This window comes from Phacochoerus africanus, chromosome 1, assembly GCF_016906955.1.
Source record: "Phacochoerus africanus isolate WHEZ1 chromosome 1, ROS_Pafr_v1, whole genome shotgun sequence".
NCBI lineage: Eukaryota > Metazoa > Chordata > Mammalia > Artiodactyla > Suidae > Phacochoerus > Phacochoerus africanus.
The window spans coordinates 272,275,609-272,299,917 of NC_062544.1; the positions used below are offsets into that span (position 1 = coordinate 272,275,609).

Here is a 24,309-nt window from a genome sequence, read left to right on the forward strand (position 1 = left end):
TTTCACCAGAGTTTAACGAGCGGCAAAAAGAGATATAAAACCGTAACTTCCTACGTACTGAACTTGAAACTATCGAAAAGCAAAACCATAGTTCAGTACGTAGGAAGTTACGGTTTATATCTCTCTCTTTTTCAGGGCAAATTTTTATGACAGTCGTCGGTGTTTAATTCCAGAAGGACAAACACTGAGTGGTGGAAGATCAGAAAAGCTTCTGAAGGCGACAGTGAGGATTGCCAGGTAAAACAAAGTGTCCAGTTAAACTCGAATTTCAGACAAACATCCAATAACTTTTTAGCGTTAAGTATGTCCCATGCAACATTAGCAGTACTTTTATTTGCCAAATGTTGTAACCCTGGCGAGGGGAGACTATTTCTTATTTTTAGTGCCCTCTTGCTTTATAAGGATTTGAGTGTGCAGGTTTATCTACGAGGTGCTAAGACTAAATTGTTCATCACATGTAAGAGAGAGATATGAGTGCCTAGGCTAAAGCTAGGAAGATTAAAGCTAGCAAGGAGAGGGCAAGGAGACAAGCCACTTGGCAGAGGTCTGAGGGGCATGAGAAAAGGGATGGAAAAGGAAAGGACGTTTATAAAATGTTAAATCATTTTCTTTTCTTTTTTTTGGGGGGGGGGCTGCACCTGCAGCATATGAGTCGACTCGGACTAGGAGTCGAATCAGAGCTGCAGCTGCTGGCCTACCCCACAGCCACAGCCACACTGGACCCAAGCCTCATCTGCCAGCTACACCGCAGCTTGCAACAGTGCCAGATCTTTAACCCATTGAGTGAGGCCAGGGATCCAACCTGCATCCTCTTGGACACTATGTCAGATTCTTAACCCACTGACCCACAACGGGAACCCCTATGCCATTTTCCTCTTCCACTACAAATACATTGGTAAATCTACATGTCTCAACATGCATGAGGGTTGCGTTAAGTAGATTCATTCTAGAGTAGATTCATTCTTGCCACTACAAGGGGTCAATTCCTGCACAAAGCTTGGTATGAAACAGCCAACACATTTTAACCTAGCAGGACCCTGGGAGGCCTTCCCAGGTTGGACCCCACTCAGGTCCTCCTGCCTTTTTATCCATAGAAAAACTTTAGTCAAAGAATCAATTTAATCAGAGAAGTGAGAAACCACAGAGAAAAAGGGAAACGGTCAGGCAAGATAGAATCATGAGAGTTTAGCCATTCATCAAAGTCAAGGACTTTAGTTAGTTCTTCTTCAAAGACTCTAAATAATATTCTGAGCCATGTCCTTGGAGCTGTTTGGCAGGTGCTGAAGCCCCCACCAAGTGGAAGAAGTTGCTGTATGCTGCCCACAAGCATGTAGACCCCAGACTGGTTGGAACCAGAAGGTCCATGATGCTGACTCCCAGTGACCTCACCACTCATCAGTCAGCAAAATATCCAGGAGCTGATCACACACTGCTCCCCAAACACTAGAGGACTCCTCACCACCCCCTGGGGGTGCGGGAGGGAGGGGGGTGCACAGTCCTTGAGGCACTAGCCTGCTGTGTTCCCTCTTTGCCTGGCAATTAAAGCTACTTTCTCTTTGTCCTCCAATTCTGTCTCTGAGTTTCTATTTGGCATCAGTGTACAGAGGCAGCCAATATTTTGGCAACAATATGGATGATATAAACAACTGGAGAGACTATTTAACAGCAATAGTGTTAAATAGTCTTGCTTGAGCCTCCAGACTGGCCAGTCTGCAAACCCTCCCTGACTAAAAGAACCAACATAAAGAAGGTTCTGCTTAGAGACAGCGAATGACAGCTCGCAAGCAAGTGAGTTTGAACCCAGACCAGACTATCCACTAACCATTCATGGACAGGGGTGTCAAAGATATCCTACAAAGAGAAGACTAGAACAGTACCTCTGCTAAGATGTTTTTCTTCTTATTGTTACTGTGAAACATTGGCCTACTGCTATAAAGTTTGAACACCAACAGACAACAGCTAACCCAGTGTCTTGTGAGTTCACTTTAACTAACTTAGTTAACTAAATTTTTAACCTGGTGTTTCCTTTTTCAACGATTTTATGAGCTTGGCCATTTAGCAAACATTTTGTGGCTAGTCATGTTACAACATGTTACATATACAGAAATGAAATGAATTTTGGTAATGCGAAGCAATGAATCACATCATTAAAACATCTCTGCAATCTTTTTGAATGCCAGCTTTCAAAACAAAGACTTGGAAATGTGATTCTCTTTTGATGATAAACACCTGCTATAAACCAAGAACATTTTTCCAAACCACTCTCCCAGTTCCACGGAACCTCAAGGTGCTATTTGGTTTGGGGGTGGAGGGGGCGGTGTTTGTGGTTGCTTAAAATGTTTTGTATTATTCAGAGAGAACTTAAATCAGTGAGCCCACACTTGTTAAGCATCCTGTGTTCTGTCACAGAGGACAACAGAGTTCAGGTGTTTTAGTGGTTCTTTGTTTTGGACTTTATGTGACAGTTCTGAGTAATTTCCATCTGTCATTAACCATGGAAGACAGAGCATGAGATTACACCATGACTGGTGTGAAAAAAACACAGCAGGAGTAGCTGATATACTCCCCGTAAGACTGGGTACAGAGTTGATGATAAATACTCATTAAAGCCATAAATAATTCTCCAATCAGAGCTGTACCTACCAGCCTACGCCACAGCCACGGAAACACAGGATTGGAGCTACGTCTGTGACCTGTACCACAGCTCACAGCAACGCTGGATCCTTAACCCACTGAAGGCCAAGGATCGAACCCGAGTCCTCATGGATACTAGTCAGGTTCCTTACAGCTGAGCCACACTGGGAACTCCCTGTTTTAAAAGGGATTCCATTATGTACTCAAGGCTGAAAATGATTGACATAAACGCGATTCTCCCCTTTGCCCAAGAAATGTATGTGTATTACTTTGTTCTAGACCACAAATGGATTTTAAAAAAAACCCACCTGCCATTTCTGAGACACTGGAGCATTGCGTCGCCCCCATTCCCCACCCTTGACTGAGAACCATTCCTCTCCCTCTGCACTGTGTTCCCGACTGGTGGGCACAAAAATGATATAAGTCCCACAAAGGGTGGGGGCAGTAAGGAAAGTTGAGTGATTTATGTTTCCTCTTCCGATGAGACTCCTCTTATGATGCTCTATTTGATATAAACTTACAAAAGTTAACGTTTAAAAGAAACGCACAAGAGCTTTTAGGAAATCTCTGTGGGGTCAGGCAGAGTCCATGTGGGGAACCCCTGCGCTGATGGTCCTGGATCTCTTGGTGCCTGAGCTGACCAGGAGTCGGTCCCCTGGTGGCTTCAAGCCTGCGGAGGAGGATGAGCCAACTCCGCTGCGTTCAAGTCCCCTGAGCGCCCACAGGTATGAGGGAGGAGACAGAGCAGAGAGAAGCTCAAGGAGTCCACAGCCTACACACTGGAAGGGCCTATGTGCCCCTGCTTTTGTAGCTGCAAAGAAAGAGTCTCACAGGCTGACTCAAGTCATGAAGACTCTCCAGATGGAATCCTGGGGCGGCAAGAGAAAACTGAATTTCAAATCACAAAATGGTCACACTCAGCAGCAGCTCTTCATTGAACCTCTGTCGCTACGGTGACATGGCAGTTTCCCCTGCGTTGGCTTCTATTTTCTCATCCCTCTACCCCTCAGTACTGCATCTTTCCTCGACCTCACGGTGTCTGTTTACCCCGCAACACACCTTCCTTCCTATGCCTTTCCAGGAACCTCGCTGCTTTCTCTCTCTGGATCTTTTCAGCCTTTGCTCCCCAAACCCAGGCAAATCAGAATTACCTTTCACGCAGCACCCAGGCATCAGTAATGTTTCAAACCCCCCGGAGGATTTCAAGGTGCGGCCATGGGGGCGAACCCCTCTGCACCAAAGACCAGGGGGGTGGGTAAAGCCAACCGGATTTCTGATTACAGCTTTAGCCCCAGCTAAAGAAAACTTGAGACATTTTCTCAAAATGCCTGAGAATGCTGTTACCCTCGCATTTTTGTTTTAAGTGTCTCATTTCTCCTTCTGTGGAGTATAAATGTACTCACATGTATGTTAGTATTTTAACTAGGCTGTATTTCAAGGGAAGCAAAAGCTGCCTTAGGAAGTGGTCTCAGCGCAGTCATTTTCTGGAGAAACCACCAAGCCAGAGATTTGCGCTCTCTCATGAGCCAAGACTGCCATCTAGTGGTGACTACCGCTGAATTGCAAACATGAGGTTTCTCAACTTTTAACAAAGCTGTTGGGGAAGTTGCTGGTCAGTTTCAGTAATTCGTCTGCCTAAAACAAAATGCATCTATTGATAAAAGTAGCTTTGTCATTCTCAAGCTGTGGACGCAAATATGTCCAGGATAAATCATTGGCATTGAATTGGACTTACAAAAGAAAACCAGACTCTTGATTCTGTTAAACAAGGAGTTTTTTTAGTGACCTAAGAGGTTATGTGACTGATAGAGTGAAAGCAATGGTTGTTATGAAATGGTTTATGTACATCCGAAGTGAAATGGCTAGTAATAAAACCTTAGTTTATAGTGCGGGTCGAATGGTGGACCCCGGAAGAACACATTCACATCCTAACTCCCCAAAACCTCGAATGCAATCTTATTTCTGAGGGAAAAAAAAAGTCTCTGCAGATGTAGTTAGGTTAGAATCCCCAGATGAACTCACCCTGAATTATCCAATGACCTAAATATAATGAACTTATAAGATACACCCTTAATTGTATCCCTTCTCTGTACACCTGCAACTAAGACAACAGTGTAAATCAATTATAGTCCAATAAAAAAAAGATACACCTTATAAGAAGAAAATACAGGGAGAAGGAAGCAATGGTTAGTTGAAGACAGTGACAGAGATTGGAGTTAATGTAGCCACAAACCAAGGAACACCTGAAGCCACCAGAAGCTGGAAGAGGAAGAAAGGAAACTTTATAGGAGATTAATGGGAGGTAGTCCTGCTCATCCCTTGACTTTAGACTTTAGCCTTCAGAACTGGGAGAGGAAAAAAAAAAGAAAAAAAACTCTGCTGTTTTAAGACACCCAGTTTGTAGTCATTTCTTCCAGCAGCCACTGGAAACTAATGTTCCTCCTCCTTCCTCTTTAAAATACATTTTCAGGAAACAAAATTAGCGTGTTTAGAAATGACCTAGGGGAGTTGCCTGGTGGCTCAGTTGGCTAAGGATCCAGCATTGTCACTGCTGTGGCTCGGGTTCAGTCCGTGGCCTGAGAACTTCCACATGCCACAGGCACGGCCAAAAGAAAAAAAAAAAAAAACCTGGGTACCTAAAATTCTTTTTGTTTCTTACACAGGAGCGGGTAAGCTTGACTTAGAGACACCACTCCAGGTGAGTAACTTACTTATTAGCCAACATCACCTACTATCAGGAGGGGCCTAATGACCTGCTCCCATAGAAGTCAAGGCAAAAAGAGTAAAGGAGAGAATAAAGCTTTTGCGAACATTCGTCCAGTTGGATTGGAGACCTCTCACCCAAACCTGGGACTAGCTGCCATAAAGAGCCACCTAAAGGGTTTTTTTAATACAATACATTTAAATTCATCAACCTATGATACTATAGAATGCTGTCCAATCAACAGCATAAATGTGTCACTGCCTCGCCATTATTTCCAAAAGTGTAATGTGTATCCACATGTTCACTTTGGAACTCCTTTCCACTAAAAATACTGAAGCTGAAAGATTCATCAACTAAAATTCTCTTTTCTCAGAGAGACAGTAAAGAAACAAGACTTTTGCCTAAATTTGGATATGTGTAATCAGAGTAACTCACATGTCAGATCCAGTTGGGACAACATTGTAAATTCAACAGGAATGTTTGTGAACTGCCCACCAAGTGAGGTATTTGGAAGATATGTGAACACAGAAAACAACCGTGTCAATGCACTCAGACGGGTACATTAATAAAACCGTCATTCAGATCAGCAGATAAACTTGCAACTTAATATTTGGGTATCTGGTGGAAGGAAATGTACAAATAATCAAAGGCAGAAAATTCCCTTCAGGAAATGTGGTATCCACACATTGTATTCCAGATTTGGTTTTACTGAATAATGCATGAAGCTGTCTGTTTTGAATTATTCACTGACTACAGAGTCGACAAGTAACCACTGAAGAACTATGAGATTAGCCGCGAAGAGCCTCTGTTTGATGTCTGGCTCGATGAAGGCTGTTTTTCCTCTAGGGAATGAGCGGTTGTATGTAATATAAGACTCAAGTAAAAAGGGTTGATTCTGGGGTCTGCTCACAAGATGGTCCCGTGTAACGTGTTGATAGAATTCTGGAGACCAAGAGTCTACTAAGAGGTGCCATTGAAGTCCACACCTGGTCCTGTAGCACTTTGATGTGTCAAAGAGTTAGGTTCTGCCATTTCTCGTAATAAGTACATCCAATGACCACATGACATGAAGTGTTGGATTACCTTATAGGGTCCTTTGAGTATTTTGGCAAACACTGCCCCTAAGAGACAAGAGTTCTATCCTTGCTGAATTCATTCCATTATTCTGCATCTATGTTGCTTTCAGAAATTTTAGATACACCGAGAAAGAAGGAATTAGTCCATTTCCTTCCACCAGATACCCAAAGTTATTCAGATAACAATACCTAAATAATAGGTATTGATTTAATAGATGAGAAATCTAAACCTCAGAATGTTTGAGAAACTTTTCCCCCATTTCAGTAATAATAAGTAAGGTCCTTCTCTCCCAGAAGGACCTGGTTGATGGCAAAACACTGCCCACTATGAACCACAAATAAAAGTTTTTCTTATCAGCTGACCATTGGCCAAGAGCCTCCTCTATCCAGTTTCAGCTGATTCTACCAGAAGTTTGGTAAAGATGGAGACCATGTCACATCATCTTTACAACTGCAACTCCTAGCCCAGGTATCACCCCCTCATAAAGCGCTCAGTGTTTACTGAATGGACAGATAAAAAGTACAGGAAAAAAAAGGGAAGGATTTGTGGAAATATTTGCCATTCCCAAATGGAAGTATCAATCCTTTATAAACATCCCAATCATATTAATTTATAAATACATGAAAAGCATCCCAGTGTTCAGCAAATATAAACTGAATTGGGACATACTCTGGGGAAATTAGAGACTGATCAAGAAGGAAATATGGTTTGGGATTTTGGAATGTTCAGGTACATGACTGAAATAAATTCTCCTCAAATGAAGTTGAAGGTTTGGTGAAAAGATGATAAAAAAAAATATAACAAACCTGATTTAGGAAGTGATTAGCAGTCAGTTTAAAATTCTGTTGGTGGTTCCTTTGGATATGAAAGCTAATATTAAAGGCTCCTCCATATAAACTTTAGACAAAGTCCTGGCAGTGGCAGGGGTGGGGTTAGACATTTTTTGTTGAAGTGTAGTTAATTTACCTTGTTGTAAATTACCTTAATTTCAGGTGTACAGCAAAGTGATTCAGTTTCAATATATATAGCCTTCTCTCTATATATATTATACATGTATATAATTATATATAAATTATGTAAATAATATATATTTATATAATTTTTATATATAATATATTTATATAGTAATATATTTCTTATTTATATATAATAAACATTATACATAAAATTACATATTTATATAATTTATATATATATGAATTTTTCAGATTCTTTTCCGTTATAGGTTCTTAGACCAAATTTTGTTTTGAGTGATTTAAGGTTTTTTCCTAGGGTCGCTATTTTATTTATTTATGTTTTTGGTTTTTCCCTGCATTTTGTTGGTGGCACCTAAGTATCTCCTAGGTCACTGGTTGGCCCTTCTGAAATTTATAGTATGAAAAATGTGTCTTTTTCCCCAGAGAGCTGAGGAGTTTATATACTGCTTTGAAAGTCAACATAATTTTGTTTTATGCACTCCCGGCAGAAATCTTTGGCAACCATCTATAGACACTAACCCATCACCAAGGCCAATGCCTCCTTGTTGAATGCACATGGCACCCCTGTCCTAAAGGGCACAGGAAGGACAGGGATAAGCAATGGTGTCAGGCAAGGGAGTCAGCTAAGAAGAGGCTTTTCAAGATAATTTTCACAAAGAAAAAGAGGAACTTGGAGACTGAAAAATCTAATTCTGAATATTAAAGGGCGTGAGAAAAATAACTTGGGTAAGAGCTCACAGCTTGAACCGGATGCAGGAAAATAAAGCCCAGCTTCACAAGAGTGAAGAAAACTGGCTGGTATAAAGTAAGGGGTGACAGGAGATCCTGATGTGGCTCAGCAGTTAAGGATCCAGCATTGTCTAGGCGGGGGCATAGGTTTGTTCCCTGCCTGGCACAGTGGATTAAGGATCCAGTGTTGCTGCAGCTGTAGTGTAAGTCGCAGCTGCAGCTAGGATTCAGTCCCTGGCCTGGAAACTTCCACATGCCATGGGTGTCAGCCAAAATAGAATAAATAAAGTAGAGAGTGATGGGTGGATGATCAAAAGGCACTGGCTGGTAGTCAAGGTAAAAATAAGGAATTCTGTAATACGGGAGTGCAGAAGGAGCTACTTGAAGGTCCGTATTTGGAACAGACATAGACAACCAAGATTTCTGTCTATTTCTGTCTGTGTGTCTGAACTGATTGGTGCCCAGCAAACATTTCCCAGCCCCAATTCTTCATGAATTTTCAGTCCTTTGACTTCTGGCTGGAGCACCATGAACCCTGCCTCCTTTTAGGCTCAACATCTGCCAAGAGCTAGTCCAGAGGATCGCTCACCAGAAAAAAACTGAGGCTCTATGGCTGGAAACCATCTCAAGCATTCCGAAACCATCCTTCTGTCCTCCCTGCTCACTGTTGCTTCCCCATCTCTCATCAAGCAGCAGCTGCCCACTGCCAGAACTTCTCTGCGCACAGGGTATGCCGTTCCTAAACCTCGGACTGAGGCTTTGGGTGGGTGTTTTTTGTTGGCCTGTTTGTTTTTGTCTGCACTCGCAGCATATGGAAGTTCCCAGGCTAGGGATTGAATCCAAACCAGAGCTGCGGCAACACCATATCCTTTAACTCACAGTGCCAGGCTGGGGACGGAACCCATTCCTCTGCCACAACCCAACTGCTATAGTCAGATCCTTAAACCACTGTGTCACAGCAGGAACTCCCTCGGTAGGGTGTTTAAAACCACTATCTCAGTGCCTCCTGACCCTTTCTGGATGAAACTCCAAAACAATCATAATATAAACAGAACATTTTATCCTCCTTTTATCACTCGGTAGCTTTGTGACCATTGGCAATTTAATTGACCTTTCTCAGCCTCAGTTTCCTCATCCTTAAAATGGGGATAGGAGTTCCCCTTGTGGCTCAGCAGGTTACGAACCTGACTAGTATTCACAAGGATAGGGGTTCAATCCCTGGCCTCACTCAGTGGGTTGAGGATCCAGCATTGCCATGAGGTGTGGTGTAGGTCAAAGATGTGGCTTGGGTCCAGTGTTGCTGTTGCTGTGGGGTAGGCCAGCGGCTATAGTTCCGATTGGACCCCTCGCCTGGGAACTTCCATATGCCGCAGGTACGGACCTAAAAAGCAAATAAATAAATAAACGAACAATCAAATAAAATGGGGATTTAAAAAAATGTACCCACCCATAGAGTTGCCATGAGGGTAAAATGAGATCATATATGTTCAGTAGTTACTTTGTAGGTAGACACAATGCTGGTAACTGGCTAGATGGGACCAACTGTTTTTACTCATTTGTTTTTATTGTAGAGCAGTAAATTTTGGAACTTTGGAGTGTAGATGGAAACTAAAATAAAGAGTCTGTGGTCGTTTTTTCCTTTTGATCCTCACTTCTTGCTTTTAGGAGGCCTGGGCAGGGAAGAATGGTAATGGCAGAGCACCCGTCAATAGACTAAAAGCAGGAGACGCTGCTGTGGGCAGTGGGTTAATGATCTGGTTTGTCTCTGTACCAGATCAATCCCCAGTCTGGCACAGTGGGTTAAGGATCCAGCATTGCTGCAGCTGTGGCTTAGGTCGCAGCTCTGGCTTAGATTTGATCCCACATGCTTCCATATGCCATGGGGCAGCCAAAAAAGAAATAGAGAGAGAGGGAAACTAATAGCATTAGTGATGGCGGTCATAGCAGATATCATGCCCCTACTAGAAGCTGTAGTAATAGTAACTTCTGATCTGTGGATGACTTCGTGCTAAGGACACAAATCTCCATTGCATCGGTTGTTGCCACTGCTCTTCTAGCTAGAGATGCAGCCGACCCTGGAACTGTCCTATCTCCTCCCACCAAAGGCTGCCATGTCTCCCCCCCAGTAAGTTGAGATGCCTGTGCTTTTCCCGAGAGCATCTTTTGAGATGCTCTTCCTCCCCACTGGACTCCTATCTTAAGTGCTAGCCTAAGATTGTAAACAAACACTCAGCTGGTAGTTTTCAAATGACATTATGAACAGCACTCAGAGTTCCAAATTCCATGGCACCTCCCAAGAACTGGAAAAGCAGGTGGTATGGCCAAGAACCTGGGTTCCAAGACCCAGATCCCTTCACTCAAAGTAATTCTGTTTTGATCTGTTTTCTGCATTGACCTCTCCCACTCCCTGACCTCATTCATAATACTTTTTAGTCAAAAAGGCTCACAGTTTTCCCAAAACCGTGAAGGCCACTCCACTAAACTTGGTCTCCTTACAGAAAATGATAGTTCTAAACTCTCTGCAGCATTTGGATAACCAACTCAGTGTTTAACTCTTGAAGGTTTTAAAAACTCAACAAGCTTTTCAAAAAGTGGGGTTTTTTTGTTTGTTTTTTTTTTTTAGGTTGCACCCACGGCATCTGCAAGTTCCCAGGCTAGGGGTCAAATTGGAGATACAGCTGCAGACTTACACCACAGCCACAGCAATTCCAGTTCTGAGCTGCATCTTTGATGCACATCACAGCTCATGGCAACCCCAGATCCCCAACCCACTGAGTGAGGCCAGGGATAGAACCCACATCCCCATGGATACCAGTTGGACCCCACTGGGCCACAATGGGGAACTCCCTCAAAATGTGTTTTTTTTTATGAGTAGATAATATTTTTTTTAATTTATCATCTCATTTCTAGGTCCATAGCTTTATTTAAACAAAATGGTCCTTACACATTCAGGTGGCCAACAGGCAAATGAAAAAATGCTCAACATCACTAATTATTAGAGAACTACAACGAGGTACCACCTCACACCAGTCAGAATGGCCATGAATAATAAGTCTACAAACAACAAATGCTGGAGAGGGTGTGGAGAAAAGGGTATCCTCCTTCACTATTGGTGGGAATGTGAATTAGTACAACCACTATGGAAACCTGTATGGAGGTACCTCAGAAAACTAAATATAGAACTACCATATGATACCAAAATCCCAAACCTGGGTATGTATCCAAACAAAACTTTCATTCAAAAAAAATACACAGACTTCTATGTTCATTGCATCACTATTCACAATAGCCAAGACATGGAAACAACCTAAGCATCCACTGACAGGTAAATGATTTAAGAAGATGTGGTATATATATACAAAGGAATACTACTCAACCATGAAAAAGAACAAAATAATGCCATGTGCAGCAACATGGATGAAACTAGAGATTCTCATACAAAGTGAAGCAAGTCAGAAAGAGAAAGACAAATGCCACATTATCACTTATATGTGGAATCTAAAATATGGCTCAAATGAAACTATCTACAGAACAGAAACAAACTCATGGACATGGAGAACAGACCTGTGGTTGCCAATGGGGAGGGAAAGGGAGTGGGATGGACAGGGAGTTTGGGGTTGGTAGATGCAAACTATTACACTGAGAATAGATAAGCAATGAGGTCCTGCTGTACAGCACAGGGAACTATAACCAATCACTTGTGATAGAACATGATAGAAGATAATATGAGAAAAAGAATGTGTGTGTATGTGCGTGTGTGTGTGTATATATATATATACACACATATACGTATTTATATATATAAGTATATATAACTGGGTCACTTTGCTGTGCAGAAGAAACTGACAAAACATTGTAAATTGACTATAATTTTTTAAAAAATTTAATGATCCTTACAGCTTGATTTTGATCAGGTCTAAAGTTTTAGTGCCCCCAAATTTGTGTGTGTGTGTGGTTCGATGATGAGAAGGCCCAGTTTCAATCAAGTAATCAGACATTCATTCTTTTATTTCTCCAAGTAATGGTATATTTTAACAGTATACACTCTGAGATTCGCATTATAGCTTCACCAATCCTGTTTTATGCATAGGACGCTGAAGTTTATGTACAATAGTATTTTCCAAGACAGGGAAACTCCTCATGATTGTGTTCATTGGGCCAGACCTACAAGTGGTTGGGAATCAAAACACTGTCCCTGTGTATGAGTTATCTGCTTCTTGCTTTCCAGCAGTCCCCTTTGTTTTAAAGCAGGGGCACTTGTATAAACACCAGACTTATTCATCTTATGCTTACGTACGTGTGAAATTCTCAAACTACACAATTTTGGATTGCTTAGTGTTATGACAGGCAAACCAATCCAACCACTAAAAAAAGTCTAGTTAAAACAAAGCTGTAACCTCATCTTTTTCTTTTAAAACTTGGTGGACGCAGAGAGAGGAGATGGAAATTTTGTGTTCAGAATCCATACAGACATCACCCTACATGTTTCTTCATTTGGCTGGTTCTGATCTGCACTCTTTATAGTAAAACTGTAATCACAGAGTAAAACTGACAAAAGTGTTCTGAGCCCATGGGGTCCACTTGAAACATTCATTAATCAACTGCACAGATGGGGTGTATTACTAGTAGGAAATGTTAGTTTTCTTTAAAAAATCCATCACAGCTTTCACCTAGTTCCCTCCATGTATCAGTCAGGAGTCTCCAGAGAAGTAGAATAAATAGGATATATAGAGAGAGAAAGAGATCTACTTTCGGGAATTGATTAATGCAATTATGGGGGCCAGAATGTCTGCAATACATAGAATAAGCCAGAATAGGCTGGAAATTCTGGTAAGAGTTGACACTGTAGTCCTGAGACCCAAATAGGGCAGGCCGGAAAGCCTGGAAACAGGTAGGATTTCTACATTGCAACCTTGAGTTAAAATTCCTTCTTCCCCGGGAAACTTCAGTCTTTGTTCTTAAGGCCTTCAACTGATTGATTGTGGCTCACCCATACTATGGAGGATAATCTGCATTACTCACAGTCTACTGACTGTAAGTGTTAATCACATCTAAAAACGGTTTTCCCAGCAACGTCTAGGCTGTTGTTTGAATAGACAACTGGAGACCATAACCTCGCCAAGTTGACACACAGGATAAACCATCACATTCATTATGCTCTTCTCTACTTTCTACTGCTATGAGTCAGCTTCTACCAGGAAAAAACATGTGACACAAATCTGCTTACACAGTACTTTATGTCCTTAATTGAAGCTATCAAGACATTAAAATGAAAACTTATCCTTATTGGCACAGATTTTTCTCTCTTGCTAGATACTGCAGTGGGTCATGGGGCTGATCTCCATAGTTAAAGCAGTAAGGTACTAGCACAGAAAGAAACCAACCAATAGAGAGAGACTAGAATGTCTCAAAATAAACTCAAATTCACTTAAAAAATGTATTAATTTATACTCTGTGCTGAAGAGGTCATGACACTTGATTGACTGGTAGATTGTGCATCAATAATCCTCTCCAAAAGTTTTATCCCTCAGAACACTTGATAATCAAAAGTTAGATACTGAAAGAATGGTTCTGCCACCTGCCTCTACTGTGACCACCTTACATGAGTACATTCCCTTCATCTCTACCTACTTAATAAGGGAAGAAGTGGAAAGATAACCAACATTCATTGAATGCCTATTATGCCACATACCCTATTCTAGGCACTTTATATGCTATATGTAATTCATGTTTCTCAAAGTACTCCATATATTTAATGACAGCTAGGATTGGGTGCTCTGGAATCTGTGTTTTTAATGAAATTTGTTCTCGAGTCCAATACTATAAAAGGACTGTCCTTGTTCTCATCTTGCTAAAGCAAGAACTGAGGCACCAAGAAACTAAACAACTTGTCAGGATTCCCAAATGATACACAGTAGAGCTATATGTTCAGTCTCAAGGAAGACTTTACCACTAGGTGAAGCCACGGGCCACTGAAATTCCATTTGCACCCTGTGCCTGCAGTAATGGCTTCACTGGCATGTCCATAGCAGCTCTAGAGTTCCTTGGTGGCTCAATGGGTTAAGGATCCAGTGTTGTCACTGCTGTGGCTTGGGTCACTGCTGTGGCACAGGTTCGATCCCTAGCTCAGGAACTTCTGCATGCTGTAGGCACAGCCAAAAAATAAACAAATGAAAGGAAAGATACAGCATCTCTAGCTCCCTGGTGCCTTTTTTCCTTTCCACCATCTGCCTCTAGTACCTAAAACTACATAGCCTCTTAAACTATACTATTGATTATTACATGACAGAATTCTGCTCCGTAGCTTGAGCATAAAGATGAACTAGTGAGTTCCATATCATATTTCCTAATTATCTCTAACCATACCTCTACAATGGGAAAAAAAAGTTTGGGAATTACAACTAGCAATTTCTTTTTCTTTCTTTCTTTTTTTTTTCTTTTGTCTTTTTAGGGCTGCACCCAAGGCATATGGAAATTCCCAGGCTAGGGGTTGAATCGGAGCTGCAGCTGCCAGCCTAAGCCACAGCCACAGCAATGCAGGATCTGAGCCATGTCTGTGACCTACACCACAGCTCACGGCAATGCTGGATCCTTAACCCACTGACCGAAGCCAGGAATCGAACACACATTCTCATAGATACTAGTTGGGTTCATTATCATTGAGCCATGAAGGGAACTCTCCAAACTAGCCATTTCTTTTTTTTTTTTTTATTGTTATTTCCCCAATACAAGTTTTTCTCCTACTGTATAGCATGGTGACCCAGTTACACATACATGTATACACTCTATTTTCTCACATTATCAGGCTCCACTGTATAGTTTTCAGTGCTACAGAGCAGAATCTCATTGCTAATCCATTCCAAAAGCAATAGTCTGCATTTATTAACCTCAAGCTCCCAATCCATCCCACTCCCACTCCCACTCCCTCTACCTCCCCCTTGGCAACTACAAGTCTATTCTCCAAGTCCATGGTGAGTGAAGTAAGTCAGAAAGAGAAAGACAAATATCATACGATATTACCTATATCTGGACTCTAATATACAGCACAAACTAACCATTTCTAACCAACAAAATTTATCAGGAATTTGGAGGCTTCCATTAGCTGAGCTGTTTCTCAATACACGGTCTCAAGTCCCGGGACCTTTCAGCTGGGTAATGTCTCCATGGACATTTCGACATGCCTTTACATTGTTTTACTTAAAAGTTCTGTTTCCTCACTCTGAAAATAGTGTGTTTATAGGTGCTACATGCTTTACAAGTGTACAACTGTGAAAAATGACATGGTGCTGAAGCAAGCAAAACCTTTGACAGAAAGTTGAAATTGAGGTTATCCAAGAGCTCAGCCAGTACATAGTGTTTCTGCCTAATCTGAATCTTCAGCAATTTTGTGAGTTCTTTTTCCCTCATTTTTCTTTGAGTACACACATCAGTATGTACTATGGCGTAGCATCTGTTTTCCTAAAATCCAGAAACATGAGTCAGCTGTTTAATTCTTATCTACAAATTTGGTAAAGTACTGTATTCATGGAATCCGTGTCTGTTTTCCAGGAATTACATCTCAATGCCTCCACACTGACCTGATCAGTGTGTGATGCTCTGAAATGTTCTGTATTTACTTTCTAAGGGCAATATTTTCAAGATAGATAATTATTCATAACGAATGAATAATGCAATGGCTTAATACATTTAATATTCTGGTTAATATAAAATGTCCTATATAGTCATATGTAATGTGGTTATCACTGAAAAATATCCTTTAACTCTGTAAACTTGGTAGAACCTTTGCAGGAGCCTGTTAGGGGCTGAATTGCATACCCTCAAGAAAGATACTTTTTGTTGTTGTTTTGTTTGTTTTGTTTTATTTTTGATTTGGTTTGGTTTGGCTGCCCCCCGCATCATGTGGAAGTTCCCTGGCCAGGGATAGAATCTGAGCTGGAGCTGCAACCTACACCACAGCTGCAGCAATGCCAGGTCCTTAACCCACTGCACCACAGCTGGAACTCCAAAGAAAAATGTGTTGAAGTCTTAACCCCCATTGACTCAGAATAAATACTACTTTATTTAGAAAGAGCAGTGTTGGAAATGTAGACAGTTAAGAGGAGGTCACACTACTCCAATACGACCCGTGTGCTTTTAAAAAAGGAGAAATTTGGACACAGACATAGACATGCACAGACAGAAGATTCTGTGAAGAGACATATGGGGAAAAGACAGCCATGTGAAGATAGAAGCCAAGATTCAAATTATGTTGCCACAAGACAAACATGCCCAAAACCATGGGAAGCTAGGAAGGGACAAGGAGGAATCTTCCGCTAGATGGTTCAGATGGAGCCCAGCCCTGTCAACACCTGGATTTGGGACTTCTGGCCTCCAGAACCACGATACAAGAAATTTCTCTTGTTCTAGGCCACTCAGTTTGTGTGTTGTGTTTATTGTTCTAGGCCACTTCATTTCGGCAGCCCTAGGAAACTAATACAAAGCCCTTGCTAGTATTTGCACCTGTGACTGCTAGAAAATGTGAGAGGAAGCCATAGCTAAACTGAGGTCTCTGCTTAACTCAACTTATCCAGCTCAGGGCTTTAAATGCCATTTGTATCATAAGACTTCCAAAGGTAGTTATGTGCATTTATGCCTCTTGTGAGCTCCAGAATCAAATCTCCAAGTGCTCCCCTGATAGATGGCTGATGGCATCTCAAAACTAGCATGACCTACTATGTTATCCATGCGAAAACAGTCTTCTTCCTTCCCTGCCACATAATCCATCCATGTGCCTCTAAGTTCTACCTCCAAAATAAGTTCCAGTTCAGTACCCTGGGAGAAGTAGTCTAAGATGTAGATTTGTAATAAAAGAATAAAAATATTTTTTAAAAAGAATTTAAAATGCCATTGGAAATTTGATAGAGATTGTATTGAAATTGTAGATTGCATTGGGTAGTATGGACATCTTAACAATATTAAGCCTTCCAACCAATCAACACAAGATGTCTTTCCATTTATTTGTCTCTTTAATTCCTTTCAGCAATGTTTTATACTTCAATGAACAAGAATTTACCTCCTTGGTTAGGTTTATGTCTCCATATTTCATCATTTTGATGCTGTTATAAATGGTATTGTTTTCCTAGTTTCCTTTTTGGATTGTTCCTTATTAGTATATAAAAACATAACCGATTTTTGTATGTTGATTTTAAAGTATCCTATAACTTTACTGAATTCTTTTATTAGTTGTGACAGTGGACTCAGCATTTTCTACCCATAAGGTCATATCATCTGAAAGTAGATTTTACTTTTTCTTTCTGATTTGCTTGACTTTTTTTTTTCTTGCCTAATTACCCTGGCTGGGGCTTCCCATACTATGTTGAACTGAAGTGGGGAAAGCAGTCATCCTTGCTTTGTTCCTGAGATTGAAGAAAAAGCTTGCCGTCTTTCACCACTCAGTATGATGTTTACTGTGAGTTTTTCCATATATGGCTTTTATCATATGGAGGTAGTTTTCCTCTATTCCTATTTTTCAAAATGTTTTTCTCATGAATTTTGCCAAATGACTTTTCTCCTTCAATCAAGTTGATAATGTAGTTTTTTCCTTAATTCTATTAATGTGGTATATGACATTGACTGATTTTTATATGTCGACTCATCTTTGTATTTGAGGAATAAATCCCACTGGGCCTGGTGTGTGATCATTCTCATGTGGTGTTAAATTTGGTTTGCAAGTATTTTGTTGAAGATTTTTGCATCAGTGTTCACTGTCGGAGTAGTGGCAACATCAGGTCCTCCACCAGCTGAGCCACAGTGGGAACTCCTACTTCTTCCTTCTGATCTTAGTCTTTTACCTAAATGCATTTTAACTGATTTGAAGTTAATAGTTTTACTTAAGAAAATGGTATTATTAATGTTTGCTAAGATATTATTTTTAAAGCACCCGAGGACAACAGATTAAAATTGTCATTGACTTCAGGAAAAAATTATGTACTCTCTTCCTCGTATGGTCCTAGTGTGGTAATAGAGCAGAGTAAGGTTCCGTTCTAGATGAATCGTCTTAATGTAATTGACAGTCCTACTATAGAGGTGATATATAATTTGCAACTTCAAAAGGTGAAAGAGATTGCTGATCGGTAATGTGAACTGAAGAAATGTTTTTGGAAAACAAGCCATCTGAACTAACCTTTGAAGAAAAGGTAGCATTCAGAATAATGGTAGGAAGGATACACGCATAGAGGAAACAAAGGTACCAAGGGAGAGATTCACAAAAACATCTTCCAAAGGTGGAGATAGAGACCAAATCAGATTGTCACGAGGAGTACTGGCACCTAGTAACAGAAGGTTTTCAAATGATGGGCTTCTGAGTTTGACTTTCGTGCACCACTTTCCTTAAGGTCTCTAAGCATGAAATACAACTCAAGAGAAAAATCTTCCAAACAGACCATGGTCAGAGAAAAATCCTGAGGTCTGAGAGGAGATAATGGATATAAATACCCCTGCAGGCGAGAGTCCACATAAGGGTTAAACACAGTTTTCCTTCTACCCAGGTTTGTGCAAACCAAAATAAATAATACTTCTAGTGACATCTGAAAACTTTTTTTTTTTTTTTGTCTTTTTAGGGCCACACTGACAGCACATGGACATTCCCAGGCTAGGGGTCAAATTGGAGGTACAGCTGCAGGCCTACGCCACAGCCACAGCAATGCCAGATCTGAGCCACGTCTTCGACCTTCACCACAGCTCATGGCAATGCCGGATCCTTAACCCACTGTGCGAGGCCAGGGATCAAACTCACATCCTCATGGATACTAGTCGGATTCGTTATCACTGAGCTGCAACAGGAACTCCTCTGATAACTTCATTTTAAATGCCGCAGCCCTAAGTCCTCATGTCACTCCTGTACTATAAGAATGACTTAATGCAAGCCTAATATCCATTCAGTATTCTAAAATGAAGATGCACTTTGTGCTGCATAGATAAAATTGTTCAGGAAAAACAAGTCTTTCTTTCTAGCATTTTTCTTAAAATGATCTGATATAGGAGTTCCCACTGTGGTACAGAGGGTTAAGGATCCATCTTTGTCTCTTCAGTGGCTTGGGTCACTGCTAAGGTGTAGTTTCCATCCCTGGCCCAGCACAGTGGGTTAAGGATCCCGTGTTGCACAGCTGCGGCTCAGATTCGACCCTGGCCCAGGAACTACCATATGCCATGGGTGCTTAAAAAAAAAAAGCTCTGGATTTATTATGTTGAAAACACATTGGAGACAGAATTTAGAATCAGTTGGATCTAAAAGGAGTATTAAGTGTACCTAAAAGGTGTTTCACCTTTGAAATATAAAGAGAAGTCTGCTGTCTAGAGAAAAGAAGCAAACTCATGGACCTGGAGAGCTGACTTGTTGTTGCCAAGGGGGAGGGGGAGGGAGTGGGATGGACTAGGAGTTTGGGATTAGCAGATGCAAACGATTGCATTTGGAGTGCCTAAGCTATGAGATCCTGCTGTATAGCACAGGGAGCTGTATCTAATCACTAGTGATGGAACATGATGAAGGGTAATATGAGAAAAAGAATATATATATGTATGACTGAGTCACTTTGCTGTGCAGTAGAAATTGACAGAACACTGCAGATCAACTACAAATAAAAATTTTTAATAAATAAATAAAAGGAAATCTGAAATACTCAGGAAAATGCCTCAAGGAATAAGTAGGAGTCGATTAAAACCTTGGAGGATTATCAATATCCGGGCATAAATTTCCTTGCATTCTTTCATTGACTTGATCTCCCACATAGCTTCATGGTCTGCAAGGCATAGGGATATAACAAGTCCCAACAAACCTGGATGCCTGAATCCATTGTGGCCATGGTGCATACAGAGATTCCCTCAGCCCAGTGCCAGAACCGGGCACTGCCCTGCCAGAAATTTACTTCTCTCTTTTCAGTAGCATCCAATCCTCTGGTTTTTTGGTGAAACCATCTTTGGAAAGGGCACTACGTTAAGCTCCCCAAATTGTGTGCACAATTTTCATACCAGTTCAGGCAGCAATCATTTCCCTTCAGTAAGTCCGAGTTCAGCCAGAAAATCAGGAGCCACTCCAACTAATTAAACCAAGAAATAACTTAATTAAAAGGACTCAAAAATTACAAAACTGTTAAAAGGAACTCTTGAGGAAACAATAGTCATCGAAGCCTCCATTTACATTCCATAATTCTTCAGGGGCAAGAATCCCAAGAAATTTTCACAAGCATGAGGATGAGTCATTCTCAGGGTACCCAGTAGCCATTTGCAAAATCTCACTTCCTTCATCTGCTGATGCTCAATCACCTGCCTGCCTTGGTAACCCAAGATCAATGGCTCCTCCTTCTTTTCTGCTTTCCCAAACTCATATACATGCCTCCCATCGGGGAAATCTAAACTAGAACCTGCTGACAAGATAAACTGGGAAATCCAATTTTTAAGAGGTCAGCACTCTAAGGCAAGGTGGAACTTAGAAAGACAAGGATGTTGCTGGCCGCCAATAAATAGCACGCAGCCCACTTTTCTTCTCTTAACAACCCAAACCCAAAACCATTCCCAGGCCATCAAGACTCATTCCTATACAGTATTCTCAGAGCAATGGTTCCACCCAAGACTCAATTCATTGTTTCTCCTTCCCTATTCTGTGTTCTGCTGGTCCTTCTGTTCCTCCTTGGAAACCATGGCCTCATCTTCCAAAGAGCCACTTTCCCAGAGTTGAAATAACAGTGTGTGGATTTTTGTGGGTGGAGAGGTAGAGGAGGAATGGTATGGAGACTTGCACTAAACCCAAGATTAAGCCCCGAGCATGAAAAGGAAAAGTTGTGCAATGCATATTGAACAGTGCACCAGGCAGCCGGCCAAACACCTACAAAACAAGCAGTTGCATAGTACTTTGCTCTGGCATCATGCAACCCCAAGAGATTCCACAGAGTGGGTAGAGACTTGGAACTGGCTTCTCCTCACTCTTCTACTCAGCCTTCACAACCATTGTTTCTCTCTTACAGAAATTCTTGGGAGTTCCCCTTGTGGCTCAGCAGTAAAGAACCTGATTAGTATCCATGAGGATATGGGTTCAATCTCTGGCCTTGCTCAGTGGGTTAAGGATCAGACATTGTGGTGAGCTGTAGTGTAGGTCACAGACAAGGCTTGGATCCTGCGTTGCTGTTGCTGTGGCTTAGGCCCACAGCTGCAGCTCTGATTTGGCCCCTAGCCCAGAAACTTCTGTGTGCAAGGGGTGCAGCCCTAAAAAGCAAAAAACAAACAAACAAAAAAAACCCCAAAACAGAAATTCTTTATGTGCCTGACTCTCTCACTAAGTTTTGAGTTACTTAAATGCAGGTATCATGCTTTGCTAATCTTTGTATCTCTGGTGCATGATATAATATCACTTACATAGTAGGATTTCCTTGAATAAATGAAACGGTAAGCTGGAGCTTGAGTAGTTTTCTGCCATGTCTCCAACTGACTGTTGAGTGATCCTATATGTCTACCACTTAGTCACCTCAAACATAACATATCCAAAGATGAAACCCGTCTGTTGCTTAAAGCTTTTTCCTCTCAAAGGGTTAATAGTAATCTTTTTAATGATATGGTTCATCAAAAAGGTAAATAAATCCTAAGGTCAAAATGTCCTATGAATTTACATGGCTATTGAAGACATTTAATAAAATACATGAGAACAAAAATGGTAGAAGTAAAAATGCTGATTTGGGGACATTAGGCAACAACTATTTGTGATCCAGCCAGAGGGAGTGATGACATTTTTAAGGTATTTGAATACCTACTGATATTGAATGGTACTATTCATTTCCAGGTATACTTGACATATTTAAAATATGTTAAATTGGCGTTCTCATCGTGGCACGTTTCATGAGGTTGCAGGTTCGATCCCTGGCCTCTCTCAGTGGGTTAAGGATCTGGCATTGCTGTGAGCTGTGGTGTAGATCTCAGCCACGGCTCAGATCCCTCATTGCTGTGGCTGTAGCATAGGCTGGCAGCTATAGCTCCAATTTGACCCCTAACCTGGGAACCTCCGTGTGCTGAGAGTGTGGCCCTAAAAAGCAAATAATAATAATAATAATAAAATATGTCAAATTTTAGAAGCAATTATAAACATTATCTCTCTTACCACAGATTTCATGAAAAGCAAAATAAATAAATAAATAAGGATAAATTCACCAAACGTTAGAAGAAGAGAAAGTGTACCATCTGGAGACATTTTGAGGAATCTCTAAAAGGAAGTAAGCAGACAGAATCATATCTGCAGAGTCACAAAGTTGAAAAAAGCCTAAGTATGAAAGACATGCAAAAGAAGGCAACAGGCAGTTCTAGAAATTCCAGAGTTGACAGATATACTACTATGTATAAAACAGACAAACAACAAAAGCCTACTGTAGAGCACAGAGAACTAGAGTCACTATCTGGTAATAACATATAATGGAAAATAATCTGAAAGTATAACCGAAGCACTTTGCTGAACAACCGAGAAACTAACACAACATTGTAAATCAACTACACTTCAATTAAAAAATCATCCTAATAATAGAGAAAAATCTGAAGGCATCTTTGAAGATGCTCACCTGGTTAATCCCTCCCACATCCTGCTGAACAGCTGCCAGGAGAGATGCTGGCAACTGGACCAAAGCACTGGTGTTGGCCCCATGGTCCATGACCCAGGTGGTGTCCTGGTAGAAGCTGACCCAAGGAGGAACAGGGAACCTCCCTGCATGGCACCTTTCACCCGGCAGAGCATGCCACCCCTCCCACACAGTCACTAAAGGTGAGCTGCCATTACCACAATCAGCATCCTCATGCACATGATGAGGACAAAGATGAAAAAAAAACAATCAAAATGCACCAAACATTTGAGTAAAAGCAATACCACTAAGGAGTGGCACCAAATCCAACTAACTGATTAACTACTATCTGAGAAAACAGAATTAATAGAAAAGTGGTGAGGGAAACATCTTTAAGTAAAATTTGTAAATAGTTAATAAGGGCTGATTTTTATTCCCCCCCACTCATCTCTCGAAGCCCTAGCTCAGTAACACAGAATATGATTTACTTGTTGAGAGAGCCTTTAAAGAAGTAATTGAGTTAAAATGAGGTTATTACGGTGGCCCCAAGCCAAGACTAGTGTCCTTACATACGAAGAGATTAGGACACACGAGGGAAAGCAGACAAGTGCATACACAGGGGAAAGACCTTCTGAAGAGGCAACGAAAGCTGGCCAGCTACAAGTGAAAGAGACAGGCTCAGAGGAAACCAGCCTTGACCAGCACCTTGATCTTGGGCTTCCAGCCTCCAAAACTATGAGAAAGTAAATTTTTATTGTTTAAGCCACGAAGTCTATGGTTTTTCCCCCAGGAGCCCTAGCAAATTACAATCGTGATGTTCTCAGATAGAAATCAGGAGGCTATTGCCAAAAAAGAAAAATAAACTAAAGGATTTAGAAATTTTAAATGTTACTGTTGAATATTTTAAGTTGTCTAAATAGAATAGACATAGCTAAAGAATGAACTGGCCAAGCAGGAAGATCATGCTAAGCAGTTCTCTCAAAATTCAGTGCAAAAGGAAAATGAGACAGAAAGCATGAAGGAAGAGAAGAAGACATCAAGGAATAGATCCAGGAGTTTCAGCAGCTGTCTGATAAAAGTCCTACAGGGAAAACAGAGTACAGAGAGAAAAGATGACACAGACATTATTGAAGAAACAGCCCCAGAGCTAAGGAACATTCAAAGGGCCCATCAAGTGCCAATCAGAATGAATGAAAGAACCATAGCAAATCACATCCACATGAAACATCAAAAATCTAATCTAGAAGTTCCCTTTGTGGCTCAGCAGAGTAAGAACCCAACAGCGTGTCTGTGAGGATATGGGTTTGATCCCTTGCCTTGAACAGTGGGTTAAGGATCCGGCATTACTGTGGCTATGCAATAGGCCTGAAGCTGCAGTTCAGATTCGACCTCTAGCCAGGGAACTTCCATATGCCACAGGTGCAACCATAAAAAGAAAAAAAAAAAAATCCAATGCTATGAAGAAAGTCCTAAACACTTTTCAGAGAGGGAAAGATTGTCAACTAAGGAATGAGAATTGGATTACTGTCTTTCATTTCAACAGCAATGCTGGGTGTGAGAAGACGTTGGCATAGTATATTCAAAATTCTAAGAAAAATTAACAGTTGAGGGGAGTTCC

The 24,309-nt window shown here is 41.1% G+C and overlaps 1 pseudogene; it reads left to right on the forward strand.

Moving 5' to 3' along the window:
• Positions 1 to 3,243: 3,243 nt before the first annotated feature.
• LOC125111396 (60S ribosomal protein L32-like) overlaps positions 3,244 to 24,309 on the forward strand; it is a 40,436-nt pseudogene continuing 19,370 nt past the window's right edge.